Raw genomic sequence first — 15,050 nt, forward strand, 5'->3', positions numbered from 1 at the left:
ATGGTATGTGCATATGTGGGTGTGGCCAATGGGTATAATAAGCAAGACTCCAGTTGGATATCAAAATAAAGTCTTTACAGCACTTGCTACTCCTGTCAGTGTTCCATGTCACAGAATTCCAGGCTTGTTATCTAACAAAGGTCTTAACAAAAGAGGCATTTCATCCTCTTTAAAAACTGGGTTGGACCCTCCAGTTTCTGTCTGAACACAGAGCTGATCCTGTGCCACAGGACTCCATACCAAATACCACCAGGAAAGACCTGGTCTCTGAGGAGTGTCAACACAACTGGGAGCACAGGAAAGACTAACACTTCTGCTCAAATTCTTGGCACAAGAGGGACCTGCGCTGAGCCATCAGGATACAGGAACCAAGGAACAGGTGAGGACAGGATCCTTCCTATTTCCATGTGCGCCCTGGAGCTGTCCCTGTACGCTAGCTCTCCATACCCAAATTCTTCCCAAATAGAACTGGTCTCCCAGGAATACTGACACAAGAGCTTGCAGGAGGGACAGGCCACGGTCAGACAGCAAGAACAGCTAATATCAGAGATAACCAGATAGTGAAAGGCAAGGGCAAGAACATAAGCAACAGAAACAAAGGCTACTTGGAATCATCAGAACCGGGTTCTCCCATCACAGTGAGCCCTGGACACCCCTGACACACCAGAAAAGCAAGACTCCCTTAAAGAAATACAGGAGAACACAGGTAAACAGCTAGAAGCCCTTAAAGAGGAAACACAAAAATCCCCTAAAGAATTAGAGGAAAACACAACCAAACAGGTGAAGGAATTGAACAAAACCATCCAGGGTCTAAAAATGGAGCTAGAAACAAAGAAATAACAAAGGGAGACAACCCTGGACATAGAAAACCTAGAAAAGAAATCAGAAGTTATAGATGCAAGCATCACCAACAGAATACAAGAGATAGAAGAGAGAATACAGATGCAGAAGATATCATAGAAAACATTGACACAACAGCCAAAGAAAATGCAAAATGCAAAAAAGATCCTAACCCAAAACATCCAGGAAATCCAGGATACAATGAGAAGACCAAACCTAAGGATACTAGGTATAGAAGAAAGTGAAGATTCCTAGCTTAAAGAACAAGTAAATATCTTCAACAAAACTACAGAAGAAAACTTCCCTAAAGAAAGATGCCCATAAACATAAAAGAAGCCTACAGAACTCCAAATAAGTTGGACCAGAAAAGAAATTCCTTTCATCACATAATAATCAAAGCACCAAATGCACAAACCAAAGAAAGAATATTAAAAGCAGTGAGGGGGAAAGGTCAAGTAACATATAAAGGCAGACCTATCAGAATTACACCAGACTTCTCACCAGAGTCTCTAAAAGCCAGAAGATCTTGGGCAGATGTTATACAGACCCTAAGAGAACAATAATGCTAGCCCAGACTACTATACCCAGCAAAACTCTCAATTACCATAGACAAAGAAACCAAGATATTCCATGACAAAACCAAATTTACACAATATCTTTCCACAAATCCAGCTCTACAAAGGATAAAAGTTGGAAAATGCCAACTCAAGGAGTGAAACTACGCCCTAGAAAAAGCAAGAAAGTAATCTTCCTTCCAAAAGAAGATAGCCACACAAACATAAAAATAACATCACAAATAGCAGGAAGCAACAACCACTATTCCCTAATATCTCTTAACATCGATGGACTCAATTGCCCAATAAAAAGACATACACTAACAGAATGGTTACATAAACCCAGCACTTTGCTGCATACAGGAAATGCACCTCAGTGTCAAAGACAAGCACTACCTCAGAGTAAAGGGCTGGAGAACAGTTTTCCAAGAAAATGGTCCCAAGAATCAAGCTGGATAATAATCTAATATCTAATAAAATCAACTTTCAACCAAAAGTTATCAAAAAGGATAAGAAAGGACACTTCATACTCATTAAAGGAAAAATCTACAAAGAAGATCTCTCAATTCTGAACATCTATGCAAGGACACCCACATTCATAAAAGAAACTATACTAAAGTTCAAAGCACACACTGCACCTCACACAATAAAAGGGAGAAATCAACACCACACTCTCATCAATGGGCAGATCATGGAAATACAAACGAAACAGAGACACATTGAAACTAACAGAAGTTATGGACCAAGTGAATTTAACAGATTTCTGTAGAACATTTCATCCTAAAACAAAAAATATGCCTTCTTCTTAGCACTTCATGGTACCTTCTCCAAAACTGACCATCTAATCGATCACAAAACAGGCCTCAACAGATACAAGAAGACTGAAATAATCCCATGTGTCCTATCAGATCACCACAGACTAAGGATGGTCTTCAATAGCAACAAAAACAACAGAAAGTCCACATATACATGGAAACTGAACAATGCCCTACTCAATGATAACTTGATCAAGGAAAAAATAAAGATATTAAAGACTTTTTAGAATTTAATGAAAATGAAGGCACAACATACCCAAACTTATGGGACACAATGAAAGCAGTGCTGAGAGGAAAACTCAGCTCTGTGTGCCTCCAAAAAGAAACTGGAGAGAGAGTACACTAGCAGCTTAACAGCACCTGAAAGCTCTAGAACAAAAAGAAGCAAGTACACCCAAGAGGAGTAGATGGCAGAAGATAGTCAAACTTGGCACTGAAATCAACCAAGTAGAAACAAAAGGAACTATACAAAGAATCAACAAAACCAGGAGCTCATTCTTTGAGAAAATCAACAAGATAGATAAACCCTTAGCCAGACTAACCAGAGTACACAGAGACAGTATCCAAATTAACAAAAACAGAAATAAAAAGGGAGATATAACAACAGAAAGTGAGGAAATTTAAAAAATCATCAGATCTTACTACAAAAGCCCATATTTTAAAAAACTGGAAAATTTGGATGAAATGGACAATTTTCTAGACAGATACCAAACACCTAAGTTAAGTCAGGATAAAATAAACCACCTAAGCAGTCCCATAACCCCTAAAGAAAAAGAAGCAGTCATTAAAAGTCTCCCAACCAAAAAAAGCCCAGGACCAGATGGGTGTAGCGCAGAATTCTATCAGACCTTCAAAGAAGACCTAACACCAATACTCTTCAAACTATTCCACAAACTAGAAACAGAAGGAACACTACCCAATTCATTCTATAAGCCACAGTTAAACTGCATATTCTCCCTTAGAGATGGAATGGTTTCTGTCTAATCATGAACCTATTACAATTTTCTTTCATGGAGGACTTCATAAGACATTTTTTTCTACTTCTATCATGTTTAATGTTCCAAATAGATTTTAAAGACTGGTTGAGTGCACATTACTTTTACCTACAGAAGGCAGCATGTATATTTAAGAGGCATTTAATTATTACAAATTATTTTGATGACTTAAAAATGTCAATACTGAGTTGTATATTTTAAAATAAATTTTATTAGTTTAATATAAAAGAAATTAAACACACAAAAAATGAGTTGGATTTTTAGAAACAAGAAGACTATTTTTATCTAAATTTCCCTATTATTACATTAGACCTTGCAGAACCATGGCTGGGTCAACACAAATTGGAATGAAAATCTTGAGGGTCCTTTATCATGGAGTACTGGCCCCAAAATGAACCACTGAAGAGACATGTATTTCTCTTCATGGTCTTTCACAGAAATCTATCCTGAGATTACCAAGTATCTATACAGAAGCAATATCTATCAGCATCCAGTGTCTCAGTTGTCACGGTCGACTCTAGAGCAAAGAATGGTCAAAAGTTTCCTATTATCTAGTAGAAATTTCAAAAACTAGAAGCAATCCTTGTGGAGTGGTCAACTATCTTAGCGAAAATCTAGCTTCAAAAGTGCTTGATAGTGCATTAGACATGGCAGAAAATGTGTTATTCTATTTTTCTAAATTCTACATAGAAAATATTCTTGGGCTTTAAAATAAATCAACTTTAGTTTTTTCAAAATATATTCATGCAAAGATCTTATTGATATCTATACTTTTCTTTTTAACTATGTCCTAAAAGATTCATTCTATAGAAGGATTGGACCATCTACTTTACCCAGGTCTCCAAAGAGTGAGATTTGTAATGGAGGAATGGCTTCCCGGTCTTTAAGACACTATTAGTGGCTGGAGTTAAAGGAGCATTTCAGCCCTACTTCCTTATATGTCAAAGAACGTCAGCCTGGTAAATCACAAATGAGGAATAAAGTTGATGAGACTGACCCAGGGCCACAAATTCTCCACTTCTAGTTTAGATAACGCCAACCTGAAATAGAGGCATTCTGACTTCACGTGGTAATCTCTAACCAATTCAATATTCATTTAATGTCGTCCATGTGTATATGGTCCACAGATGATGAGCTTAATATGTTTTTAAGTATACTGCACTTTCTTATTTAAAGTCCTCATAAATATACTGAACTTTAGGGCCTAAGGCATCCATCTTCCTCAAGAAGTGAGATAAAAAGGGATAAGGGTGTTACCTCACACACAATCATCATTTGAATCACAGAACATCATGTTCAAGTCAACCAGAATTAAAAAGTCCTAAAAATTAAGCTTTGCAAGAGATAAAGGAATTTTCTAAATTTAATGAATAGTCAAATATAACTGCCTTCAGAATGTATTCATATATTTTTACACAGATGACACCCAGATAGGACAGCAAACATTGAGCTGGAAAGATATCTCAGTGGTTATAAATACTAGCGTCTCTTCCAAAGGATAAAGGTTCAATTCCCAGCACCCACATGCTGGTTCACAATCCTTACTTGCCAGGCACATGAGTGGTATACAGACATACATGCAGGAAAAGCACCCATATTCATAAAAATCTTTTAAAGACAACAAAAATTATGTCTACCTCTTTCTTGACCAATACACTTTGAGGATAGGGGGGAAGACATAAGAAAGGGGAACAAAAAAAAAGATTTCTGACCTACCCTACCCTCTCTGAACTAAAAGTCCTATAGAAGAGAAACTTTTAGACAAAAACGAAGGCAGTCTCAGTGCTGAGGGGTTTCCATTGCCCTCTGATTCTCAGAAGCAAACAGCTATAGAAGACAAAAGTCCTGCTGCCCTGAAGAATATACATGGGGGGAGGGGGGAGTACAGCCAAGGAGAACAAAGTCCTAATGTCATTTCCAAGCTCTCTTTTGGTGGAGGAGGCCCAGGGTTCTCTACTTATTTCCAAGGAACAAACAAGGTGGAGTGGCAGCAGTTGACATGGGTCTTCTTGGAAAGCATTGGTCAGAGCTCATGGGAAAGGTTGTGGGAGGTAGGGGTAGGCTCAGGGATATCTGCAGTAGACAGTGGAGACTTAGGACAAATATAGCATAATGAAGAGCTCACATAAAGACATGCCAGACAGCTGCATCTACAGCTCTTGAAAATCCTGCACCTAGGATTACATCAGGAACTATATCATTTATAAACTCTATAAGCCAGTGCCAACTTATTGTCTACAGATTCAGCCTACAAAACCTAACTCGCCAATTATTAACTAGTGCATATCCAAAAATCAGCACAAGGCCAGGGTATAAGATCCTCTTCCCCAAGGTACTTGAACTTTGAAAAGAAGAAGAAGAAGAAGAGGAGGAGGAGGAGGAGGAGGGGGGGAGGGGGAAGAGGGGGGAAGAGGAGGGAGAAGAGGAGAAGGAAGGAGGAGGGGGAAGAGGAGAAGGAAGGAGGAGGGGGAAGGGAGGAGGAGAAGGAGGGGGAGGAGGAGGGGGAGGAGAAGGAGGGGGGAAGAACAAGGACGAGGAGGAGGACAAGGATGAGGATGAGGAGGGCAAGGAGGACGAGGAGGACGAGGATGACGAGCAGGACAAGGAGGACAAGGAGGACAAGGAGGAGAAAGTCATCCACTGTTTGCATGCCTACTTTTACAAACAGAAATCACTAACTACAAATACTGGAAGATGAGTGGGGAAAGCGAATTTCAGAAAAGACTTCTAGATCTCCTTTGAAATCTGCAAAATATTTTTAGGAAACAGTTTAAATTAATTAAATGTATATATTATTTTTTACAAGGGCCTGTTTTAAATCTGCATCAAATAGAATCATTGTACATACTAATTATACCTAAGGGCATTTTCATACAAATATATATTGAATGTTGTATTATTATCTATGAAAAGTATGTACCATAAATAGGAGAATAACACTAATGAGAATTCACAAGGACCAGAGCAACAGCTATGAATTCTCATATCCTATTTCAGATTAAACTTGCATGGAACCTCTGCCTGTATCTATGTGTGTATTCTGTATATGTGTGTATTTATGTATCTCTGTGGGTATATAAGTATATGTATATGTCTGTGGTTGTGTGTCTCTATGTTTATGGGTCTCTGTGTGTGTATGTATATATACAGATACATATAATACATATGTTTCTGTGTGTCGGTTTCTATGTGTGTATTTTTATGTCTTTGTGTGTAATGCCTGTATATGTCTGTATGTCTGTATGTTTGTGTGTCTCTGTGTGTGTCTGTGTATGTCTGTGTCTATGTATGTACATATATGAACATGCTTGGGATAAATCCATACTACACTGAAACATATCTCCAGCCCCTACAGGGGGTTCAGATCCTATCCTCAAATCCCTAGAAATGGCGAAAGCAACAGAAGACAAACTCACACCATAGCTTTGAGTTCTGTGTAAGAATTCTAACACAGAATTCTGCAAAAGAATTCTTCCACTACATGTTTTAAACTTTCTCTAGGGAAAAAGCAATCTTTAAAAAGACCTTAAAGACCATAATTTCCCCTCCTCTAGCCTCTTGCTCAAAGATCCAGGTTGAAATTCATTTCTATTAAGCATGTAAAGGGTCGGGATCGCTATATAGTACAATCTCGTTTTCACCTCTTGAGTCTCAGGAACTATGAAGATCACTTAAACCTTCTCCCACTTCTCACAGCATCAGTGGCTACTATGATGCCTGGAACATGGCTAGTTTTCTTTAAATATTTAGGAATGTGAATAACTATATGTAACCTTACCACGAAGAAACATTTTCCAAATTATGAAGCCAGGTGTGGTGGTGCACAATTTTAATTTTATTCCAGTACTTGGGAAACAGAGATGGGCAGATCTCTCAGTCTGAGGCCAGGCTAGTCTACATGGCTAGTTCCAAGACCACATAGGAAGACACTGACTCGAAACAAAAGCAAAAAACAAAAGTGTGCTTGTCAGGGGAGAGGAAGGAGAGAGAGATTTTGGATGGTTCACTTCCAAAGACAGAGAAAATGAGTCAATGAAGCTTTTAAGGGGCCTTGTGAGATTATTCCAAAAGGTGAAAACAGAGGACAATGCTGGACATAAAACTACTACACAATTCAACAATTCAACTCTAAAAGAACTCAGAGTAGGGATCATACACCAACATTTATAGCAGCATTCTCCACAGACAGAAGCAATACAGTTATCTGTTGGTATTTTAATTTAATAGTTTAATTTAATAAAAGAAAATGTGGCATATACATACAATAGGAAGGGGGCCACAGAAAGCAATACAACTCTGACATGTGGTACAGTGTAAATGAGCCTTAAAGCACTGTCAGTGAAATGAGTCCGAAATAAAGACGGTTCCATGATTCCACTTACACAAGGTACCAGAGTAGTTAAATAAAAGTGAAAAGTCAAGAGGGTGCCAGGGTCCATTAAGCGCCTGGCCCCTCCCTGTGTGTGACTGACAAGTGCATTCACATGTCATAGCTAAGTGAGGGGGTCCTCGATATCTTAGGGAAACAACCGCACCTGGGTAATCAGCAAATAAAACACAGTCTAAAGACCCCCTTGGTGCCAACACAATTATTCAGTGAGACTCTAATGGAGAGCTTTCCCTGTCATAATTCCTTAACTGAGTTCACTTTGCTTCGTATGAAGGCAATGGATGCATTTATTAAGAGGATAACAAATATGACTTTAAACTATCTAAGTAAACTCTGAAAATGGACAGTTTATCTCGTATAAAATTTTATAGGGCTCTGCATTTCTTGTTTGTATATCATTATTTAATGAGATAGAAGGAGCCTGACTATAGAGGCTTGCTTGATAGATCTCAGTATAACTCAGCCCAAACAACCACAAGTAGCATAGGCCAATGCAGAAATACTCTAGTGGCTAGGTTTGTAAGTTGACACTTGACCTCTTGCATTAATCATTTCCATTCAGTCCTGCAGATGACTTACAGAGGGCTAACCGAGCTCTACATGTGGGGGAACACTTGCTTGATTAGTCCAGGTGCAGATCTGTCTACTTAAAAAGGTGAGCCCAAGATACCCTAATCTTGAACCTTTAAAAAAAGGCCTTAAAACAGTTTTTAATTGTGAAAGGGAAACAAAATTTGCCAGAAATTGCATTCTAGAAGAATATTTAGAATATCTAAACTGTGAACTGGGTTGCTGTCTTAGATTGGGTTTCCATTGCTGTGAAGAGACCCCATGACCAAGGCAACTCATAAAATACAGCATTTATTTGGAACTGGCTTACAGTTTTCGATGTTTAGTCCATTGTCACCTGGCAGCATCCAGGCAGACATGGTGCTAGAGATGCTGAGAGTTCTACATCTTGATCCAACGGGAGCCAGGAGAAGACTCTGTCTTCCACAAGCAGCCAGGAAGAGGCTCTAAAAGCCCAACCCCATAGTGTCACAAGGCCACACCTATTCCAACAAGGTCATGCTTCTTAATAGTGCCACTTCCCATGGGCCAAACATATTCAAACCAGCAGAATCTTCCAAGGCAGCTTTGACTATACATCATCTGGATAGACTCAAGTTTTAAAAAAATATCTGGTTAAATAGGTACCTGAATGACCCTGAATTCTCACAAAAAAAGGAGAATGTAATGGTATATGTTATAGAAATCTTGATAGTACCAGGCCCGTAGACAGTTGTCAAGCACATCTATGAATAGTGTAAGGCAGCTGTCCTGGCTCGCTTTTCATTGGTATGAAAAACACCATGACCAAAAGCAACTTGGGAAGGAAACGGTTTGTTTGGCTTACACTTAGAAATCACAGTCCATCACTGAGGGGAACAAGGATGCAAGGATATTTTCTAATCTAACAGAGATCAATATTCTATCTACCTAACCCCCAGTTGATTAGATGCAACCCATCCACATTAAGAGAAGTGAGATTTTTGTGTTTCAAGTTCGTTAATTGCTAATGTCATTCAAAAATATTTGTAAAAATAATAATGTTTGACCACGTGTGCCTGATGGTCTAGGCTATGCTGGCCTGTGAAATAAACCATCTCAGACCTAGAGTTAATGCTAAGGGTTTCTTTCTGAGGTGACAAATTGTTCTCAGATTGATTTCAGAGATGACTGAAGTTCAGAAAAAGGTCAAGGCAAAGGACTCTAAGTAGATGAACTGTGTGGTGCATGACTTACATATGGATAAAGCTAATTTAGAAAAAGAACAGACTGCAACAGTCATTTTCACATTCTTGAAGAATGTCAAAATGTTATGTTCTTTAAAAACTAGTTTTTAATCTACAAACTACCAAAAAAAACACAAATCATTCTAGGAAGTAGTGGCCTATTAGTTAAACAACCAACATTTACTAAGACATTCTAACACTCTCATGAATACTATAGGCAGCCCTCAGGAAAACATACAGTTAGACCAATTCATTGCCCCTGCCACAACTGCTGTTAACCTGACACAAACCTAGAAGAGGGGATCCCAGCTGAGGAATTGCCTCCATCAGATTAGCCTGTGGAAGTATCTGTGGGGCACTTTCTAGACTCTTGATTGATGTAGGAAAGTCCTGCCTACTGTGGGTGGTGTCATCCCTGAGCAAATAATCTTTGTTGCACAAGAATGCTGGCTAAGCGCAATCCAGGGGAAGAAAGCCAGTGGCCAGTGTTCCTCGGTGGTCTCTGCTTCCAGCTCCTGCTCTGAGTGCCCGCCTTGCCTTCCCTCAGTGAAGGACTACGAATGGCAAAGCGAGTAAACCCTTTCTTCCCCCAAGTTGTTTTCGGTGTTTTACCACACCAACCCCAAAACCAAATACACCACATTACTGTTTTGTTGTTGTTGTTGTCGTCATCATCGTCATCGTCGTCATCGTTTGTTGTTTTGTTCTGTTTTTGAGAGTTTTGTGTAGTCTAGACTTGTGTGCTTCAAGGTATTCATGGTTAAATTTGAACTTCTTACTTTCTCGACTTGCAAGTTCTGGATCCCAGGTGTGTTTCACTACACCCATTTATACAGTATTGGGTGTTAAACAGCGGGCTCTGTGCATGCCAAGCAGCTTTACCAACTGAGCCCACAGTCACTTTTAGAGGGGTTCAAAAAGAGTAACAGCTTTCTACTACTAATGGACAACCCTGTACACAGTATGCAGAGCTATATGAGGGATATGGAATTATAATCCCTTACTTAAGAGGGCTATCCTCAAGTTTACAAACATACAACCAGATACAAAATAAAATGCAAATTGGACTTTTCTAGGTGAGCATTTCCCAGTGAATAATCTTAGAGAGACCCTAACTCCAGAAACTTATGGTCCAGGAAAAATGTAATAAAAATAACTGTATCACTATACATTGAAAGAAACCTCCTAGGCATCTAAGTTTGGGCATGCGTACACATACCACAAACATTCTTGAATCCTTCAAATGCCAGGGACTGACCTGGCAGCTAAGCTTTCTTTGTTAGCTCATTTATTATGAACTGCTTTATTTATTAGTAGTCCTGTAGGCTAGGCATGGTGGACAGGTTTTAATCTCAGCATTTGAAAAACAGAGGTAGGCTGGTCTTTCTGAATTGGAGTTCAGCCTAGTCTACATAGAGAGAATGTTTCTCAAGTAATAAAATGAAGTATCTGTTTATGACATTTTCCATATGTCAGGAAAGACAGGCAACATACAGCATTCCAATGAAAACTATGTTTATTCAAAAGTATTGAACTTGTCATTTTATTTCCAATTTCCATATGATTATTATTTCATACATAAGTTTTATACGTATAAATATGGCATCAAAACCATGCTCAAAAATACTGTATATTGGAGGAGAAGATCTCAAAAATAGAAAATTTGGAGGACTATTAAGAATTCTGTACACATTCTTGCTGTATATAGTATCTCCGAAGCTTCTCACAACAGTAATAACAACCATCATTATTCTTGCTACTACTATAACGACTCCAACTCTGAGAGTCAAACTTGGGGTTTGGATTTATATAAAAGTTGTCCAATAGCCTAATAACTAATAAAAAATATTTTTAAAAATGTTGAAATGGAGGTGCCCTGCATGGGTAGATAAAGTATTTCTAGAAGCCTTGGCTATTAAATGAAAATCTCAGCGTCATGCGTGAGCTGCCTCCTTACAAGTCGTTGGCAAGGATGGTCCTGGGCTCTCAAACAATCCAGGCTATTGCAACTTCTTTTGCATTTCCATCATAACTAGTTGTTAGAACCCCATTGCTAGAGACACTGTCGGCCCCGGTTGCATGACATACAGAAGTCAAACTAGAACTGAGCCGGAGGCTCGGTGACCATGTCCGTTAATATTAATAGACCAGAGACTGGTAGAGCTTTCCTCAAAGAAGCTTCTCGCAGTGTTCAACCCGATCAAAGTGGTGATAATGACCGTTGAATGCTCTGCCATGCATGGAATGTTTGTACTGTCCCCTCCAGGGTCTAGGGAACATGGTGGGAGGAGGAACACAAAAACAGAGCCAGAGGAAGGGTGGAAACTGGTGTCCAAGCTGACTTTCAGGCCTTGTGGACAAAGCTGGTGCACTCTTAGGCTCACAGTAGCCTGCCAACGTCCTATCATATTGGGAAGGGCCTCAGGGGACCTCTCCCTCCCTGAGCATTTATATGCAGCTGTGGTTGATGGAGCAAGGAGCAGCATTGTCTTCAATGGTGTAGACATTAAAGTGACCATACTCCTACATACAATACTCATCCATGCATCTGTTAACAATCCTAATAAAACTGGACTGGATCCGGAAGGAAGGAAGGAAGGAAGGAAGGAAGGAAGGAAGGAAGGAAGGAAGGAAGGAAGGAAGGAAGGGAGAGAGGGAGGGAGGAAGGGACAAAGGAGGGAGAGAGAGGGGTGGGAGATGGGAAGGGAAAGGGAAGGGAAAGGGAAGGGAAAGGGAAGGGAAAGGGAAGGGAAAGGGAAGGGGAGGGGAAGGGAGGGGAAGGGGAAGGGGAAGGGGAAGGGGGAGGGGAGGAAAGGGGAGGGGGGAGGGGAGGGGAGTGGGGGAGGGGAGGGGAGGGGAGGGGAGGGGAGGGGAGGGAAGGGAAGGGAAGGGAAGGGAAGGGAAGGGAAGGGAAGGGAAGGGAAGGGAAGGAAAGGAAAGGAAAGGAAAGGAAAGGAAAGGAAAGGAAAGGAAAGGAAAGGAAAGGAAAGGAAAGGAAGACAGGACAGGACAGGTAGTTTGGAGACTGTGGACATTTTCCTGCCATGATGCTCCCTCTGCTGCAGTTTTCTGACAGTCAGGTCTGCTGGCCCCATGGGTGTAGGACAACACATGGTGGCTCGACCATCAGTGAAAGGCTTGCATGGACCTAACGCCTCATGGCCATGTCTAAACATTACATGAGTGTGTTCCAGCATGCCCCCAGCTAAGTGTATCCTCACAGCAGCCTCCTTTAAGCAATGGTCCTCAAACCCCTGGTTTCCCAATGCCATATGACAGAAGTGAAGAGGGTAGAGAGTTGGCCTCCTCTAGACCTTGTAGTAAAATGCCTTAGGCTGGGTTAATTTACAGAAAGACAGAACATGCAACAACCACACGGCGCTCAGCTCTGCTTCTGGGCCTTGTGAAGGCTCATGTGAAGGAATAGCTCTGCATTTTCATCAGCTTGATGCCAGGGCCACTCAGGTTCCATTAGGCTTTGCTGCTGCCACTAACCACTCTGAAAGCTGCCACCTAGGAGGCCTTCGATTAGCAGTCTTTATGTCTTTGTTCATAAACTTGCCTTGCCCTGGCAACTTACCGTGTGAGAACCATCAACGGATGGTGTCTACACAGCAGCAATGAATAGCATCCCAGTGGCAGGCCGGCCACAGGAATCTCTGGCAGAGGGACAGAGTAAGAGTTACCCATCAAGCAGTGAAGAAAGAGCTGAGGGCTCCCCTCCCCAAAAGAGAAAGACAGAATTGTGCACCTTGGCCTGTGTCCATACAGAAGAACCAAGGTCAGGAGCTGCTGTGAACAAGTAGTGTGTGAAGCTAGAACAGGGGGAATCGTAAGCTGAGTGTGACATCATGGCATGAGACCTGTCGGTGCACAGGCCACTCTAAGTGAAGGAGCGCCATCGTTCACAGGAGTGTCACCACTGTCTTCTGAACCCTTCACATCTCAAGGGTTACTGTGTTAGACCTATGAACAGCACTGACAAAATTCCCACCAAATTAACACAGATAACAGCGATCATGTAATAGTAATCGCTGTGGTGTTTGCAAGAGTTGGCACACAGTCCTCTGATTTCTCATCATATTACTCATTATGGAACAAAGGTAATTTAGAAAAGGGGCAGAGGCATAAAAGTAGGAGCGGCTAGGTGAAAAGAGGAGGGTTTACAGGCATAGAAGGAGGACCAGTCAGGGTAAGGTGGGAAGTATGGTTGAAAACACTGTGTGCATGCATAAATTATCACAATGAAACTCACTGTTACCTACAACAAATATATACTAATAAAAATGTTGAGTTCTATAATACAATTGAGAGTAATTGGCGGTCAGTGACTAGTTAAGAGGGTGTTGTATTAGTTACTTGTTTCATTGCTGCAACAAAACTCATAACAAAGGGGAAGGGTTTATCTTGACTTATAACTCCATCTGGACACAGGAGGCTGGACGGCAGAACAGGGAGCCATGTTCCCTGCACCCATAGTCAGGAAGCAGACATCAGTGAACACTGACAGTTTGCTTTATCCTTTTAACTCTGTCCAGCAAATAGACTGAGTCTTCCCACCCCAATCAATATAGAAGATAGAAGAGCTAATATAGAAGAGCTCCTGCATATATGCCCAGACACTCATCCCTGGATGATATCTCCTGCATATATTCCCAGACACTCATCCCTGGATGATATCTCCTGCATATATGCCCAGATATTTGTCCCCCAAATGATACTAAATCCTGTCAAGTTGATAGTCAATATAACACAGCACAAGTGTTTAATGTTATCCATCAAAAGAGAATTGTAAAAGAGTAAGAGCATCAGTAAGCTAGTTTGGACCAGACACAGTGAACACTGAACATGCTGACACACATCTGCTAGTGTCTCGCATCGTTTCTGCTATTATAAAGGAATTGCGAGCTCACTACATTCTGTGATATTTAACCTCTGTACACTTGGGTTCCTTATACATAAAAGTCAATATTTTAAAACATGTTTTAACTTTATTTTCACAAAATAAAAGGCACAAATCTTAAAACAATGCATATCACACAACATGTATGTAATCTTCCTCTCAATAAAATAGATCTAGTATCAGAATGGAGTCTCTTAGGAAACAGCAAATAGTTTCTGTTAACTCTTAAAGATTACTAAATAAGTGTACAAATGTAATCCAGAAAAGGCCATGTTTGACTTTATTATAGGCATTGACCAGACGGAGAGACGCGCTATTACCAATGATACTCACAGTCACAAACACAAACTCTGCTCTACACTACATTGGGAGTGGCAACAATGTAAAAGTTGGTGAGTAATTTTAATAGTCTCACGGCTTGTGAACGTAACAAGTTAGCAGGAGAAAAGTCAGAAGGTGAAGCAGTGCAGTGCACCCGATTTCTCTGTGATTTTGTCGCCCTCTAATGGTTACTTTGAAGGTAGTGCGTAACGCTGTTCTTTAGAATTTAGAGGGTTGGTTCTCTAGCATCAACAGCACCTGGGGACTTCGGACATCAAAGCTCAAGCCTCACGTTGGTCTCTGGTGATGACATTAAAAGTCTATTTTAGTGGCTGATCAGGAAGATCAATGGAGTGAACTAACCTGGACCCACCAACCACACATGTGTGGCCAGACACACACACACACACACACACACACACACACACACACGCACGCACGCACGCACACGCACACA

The sequence above is a fragment of the Apodemus sylvaticus genome, chromosome 3 (genome assembly GCF_947179515.1).
Source record: "Apodemus sylvaticus chromosome 3, mApoSyl1.1, whole genome shotgun sequence".
Lineage (NCBI taxonomy): Eukaryota > Metazoa > Chordata > Mammalia > Rodentia > Muridae > Apodemus > Apodemus sylvaticus.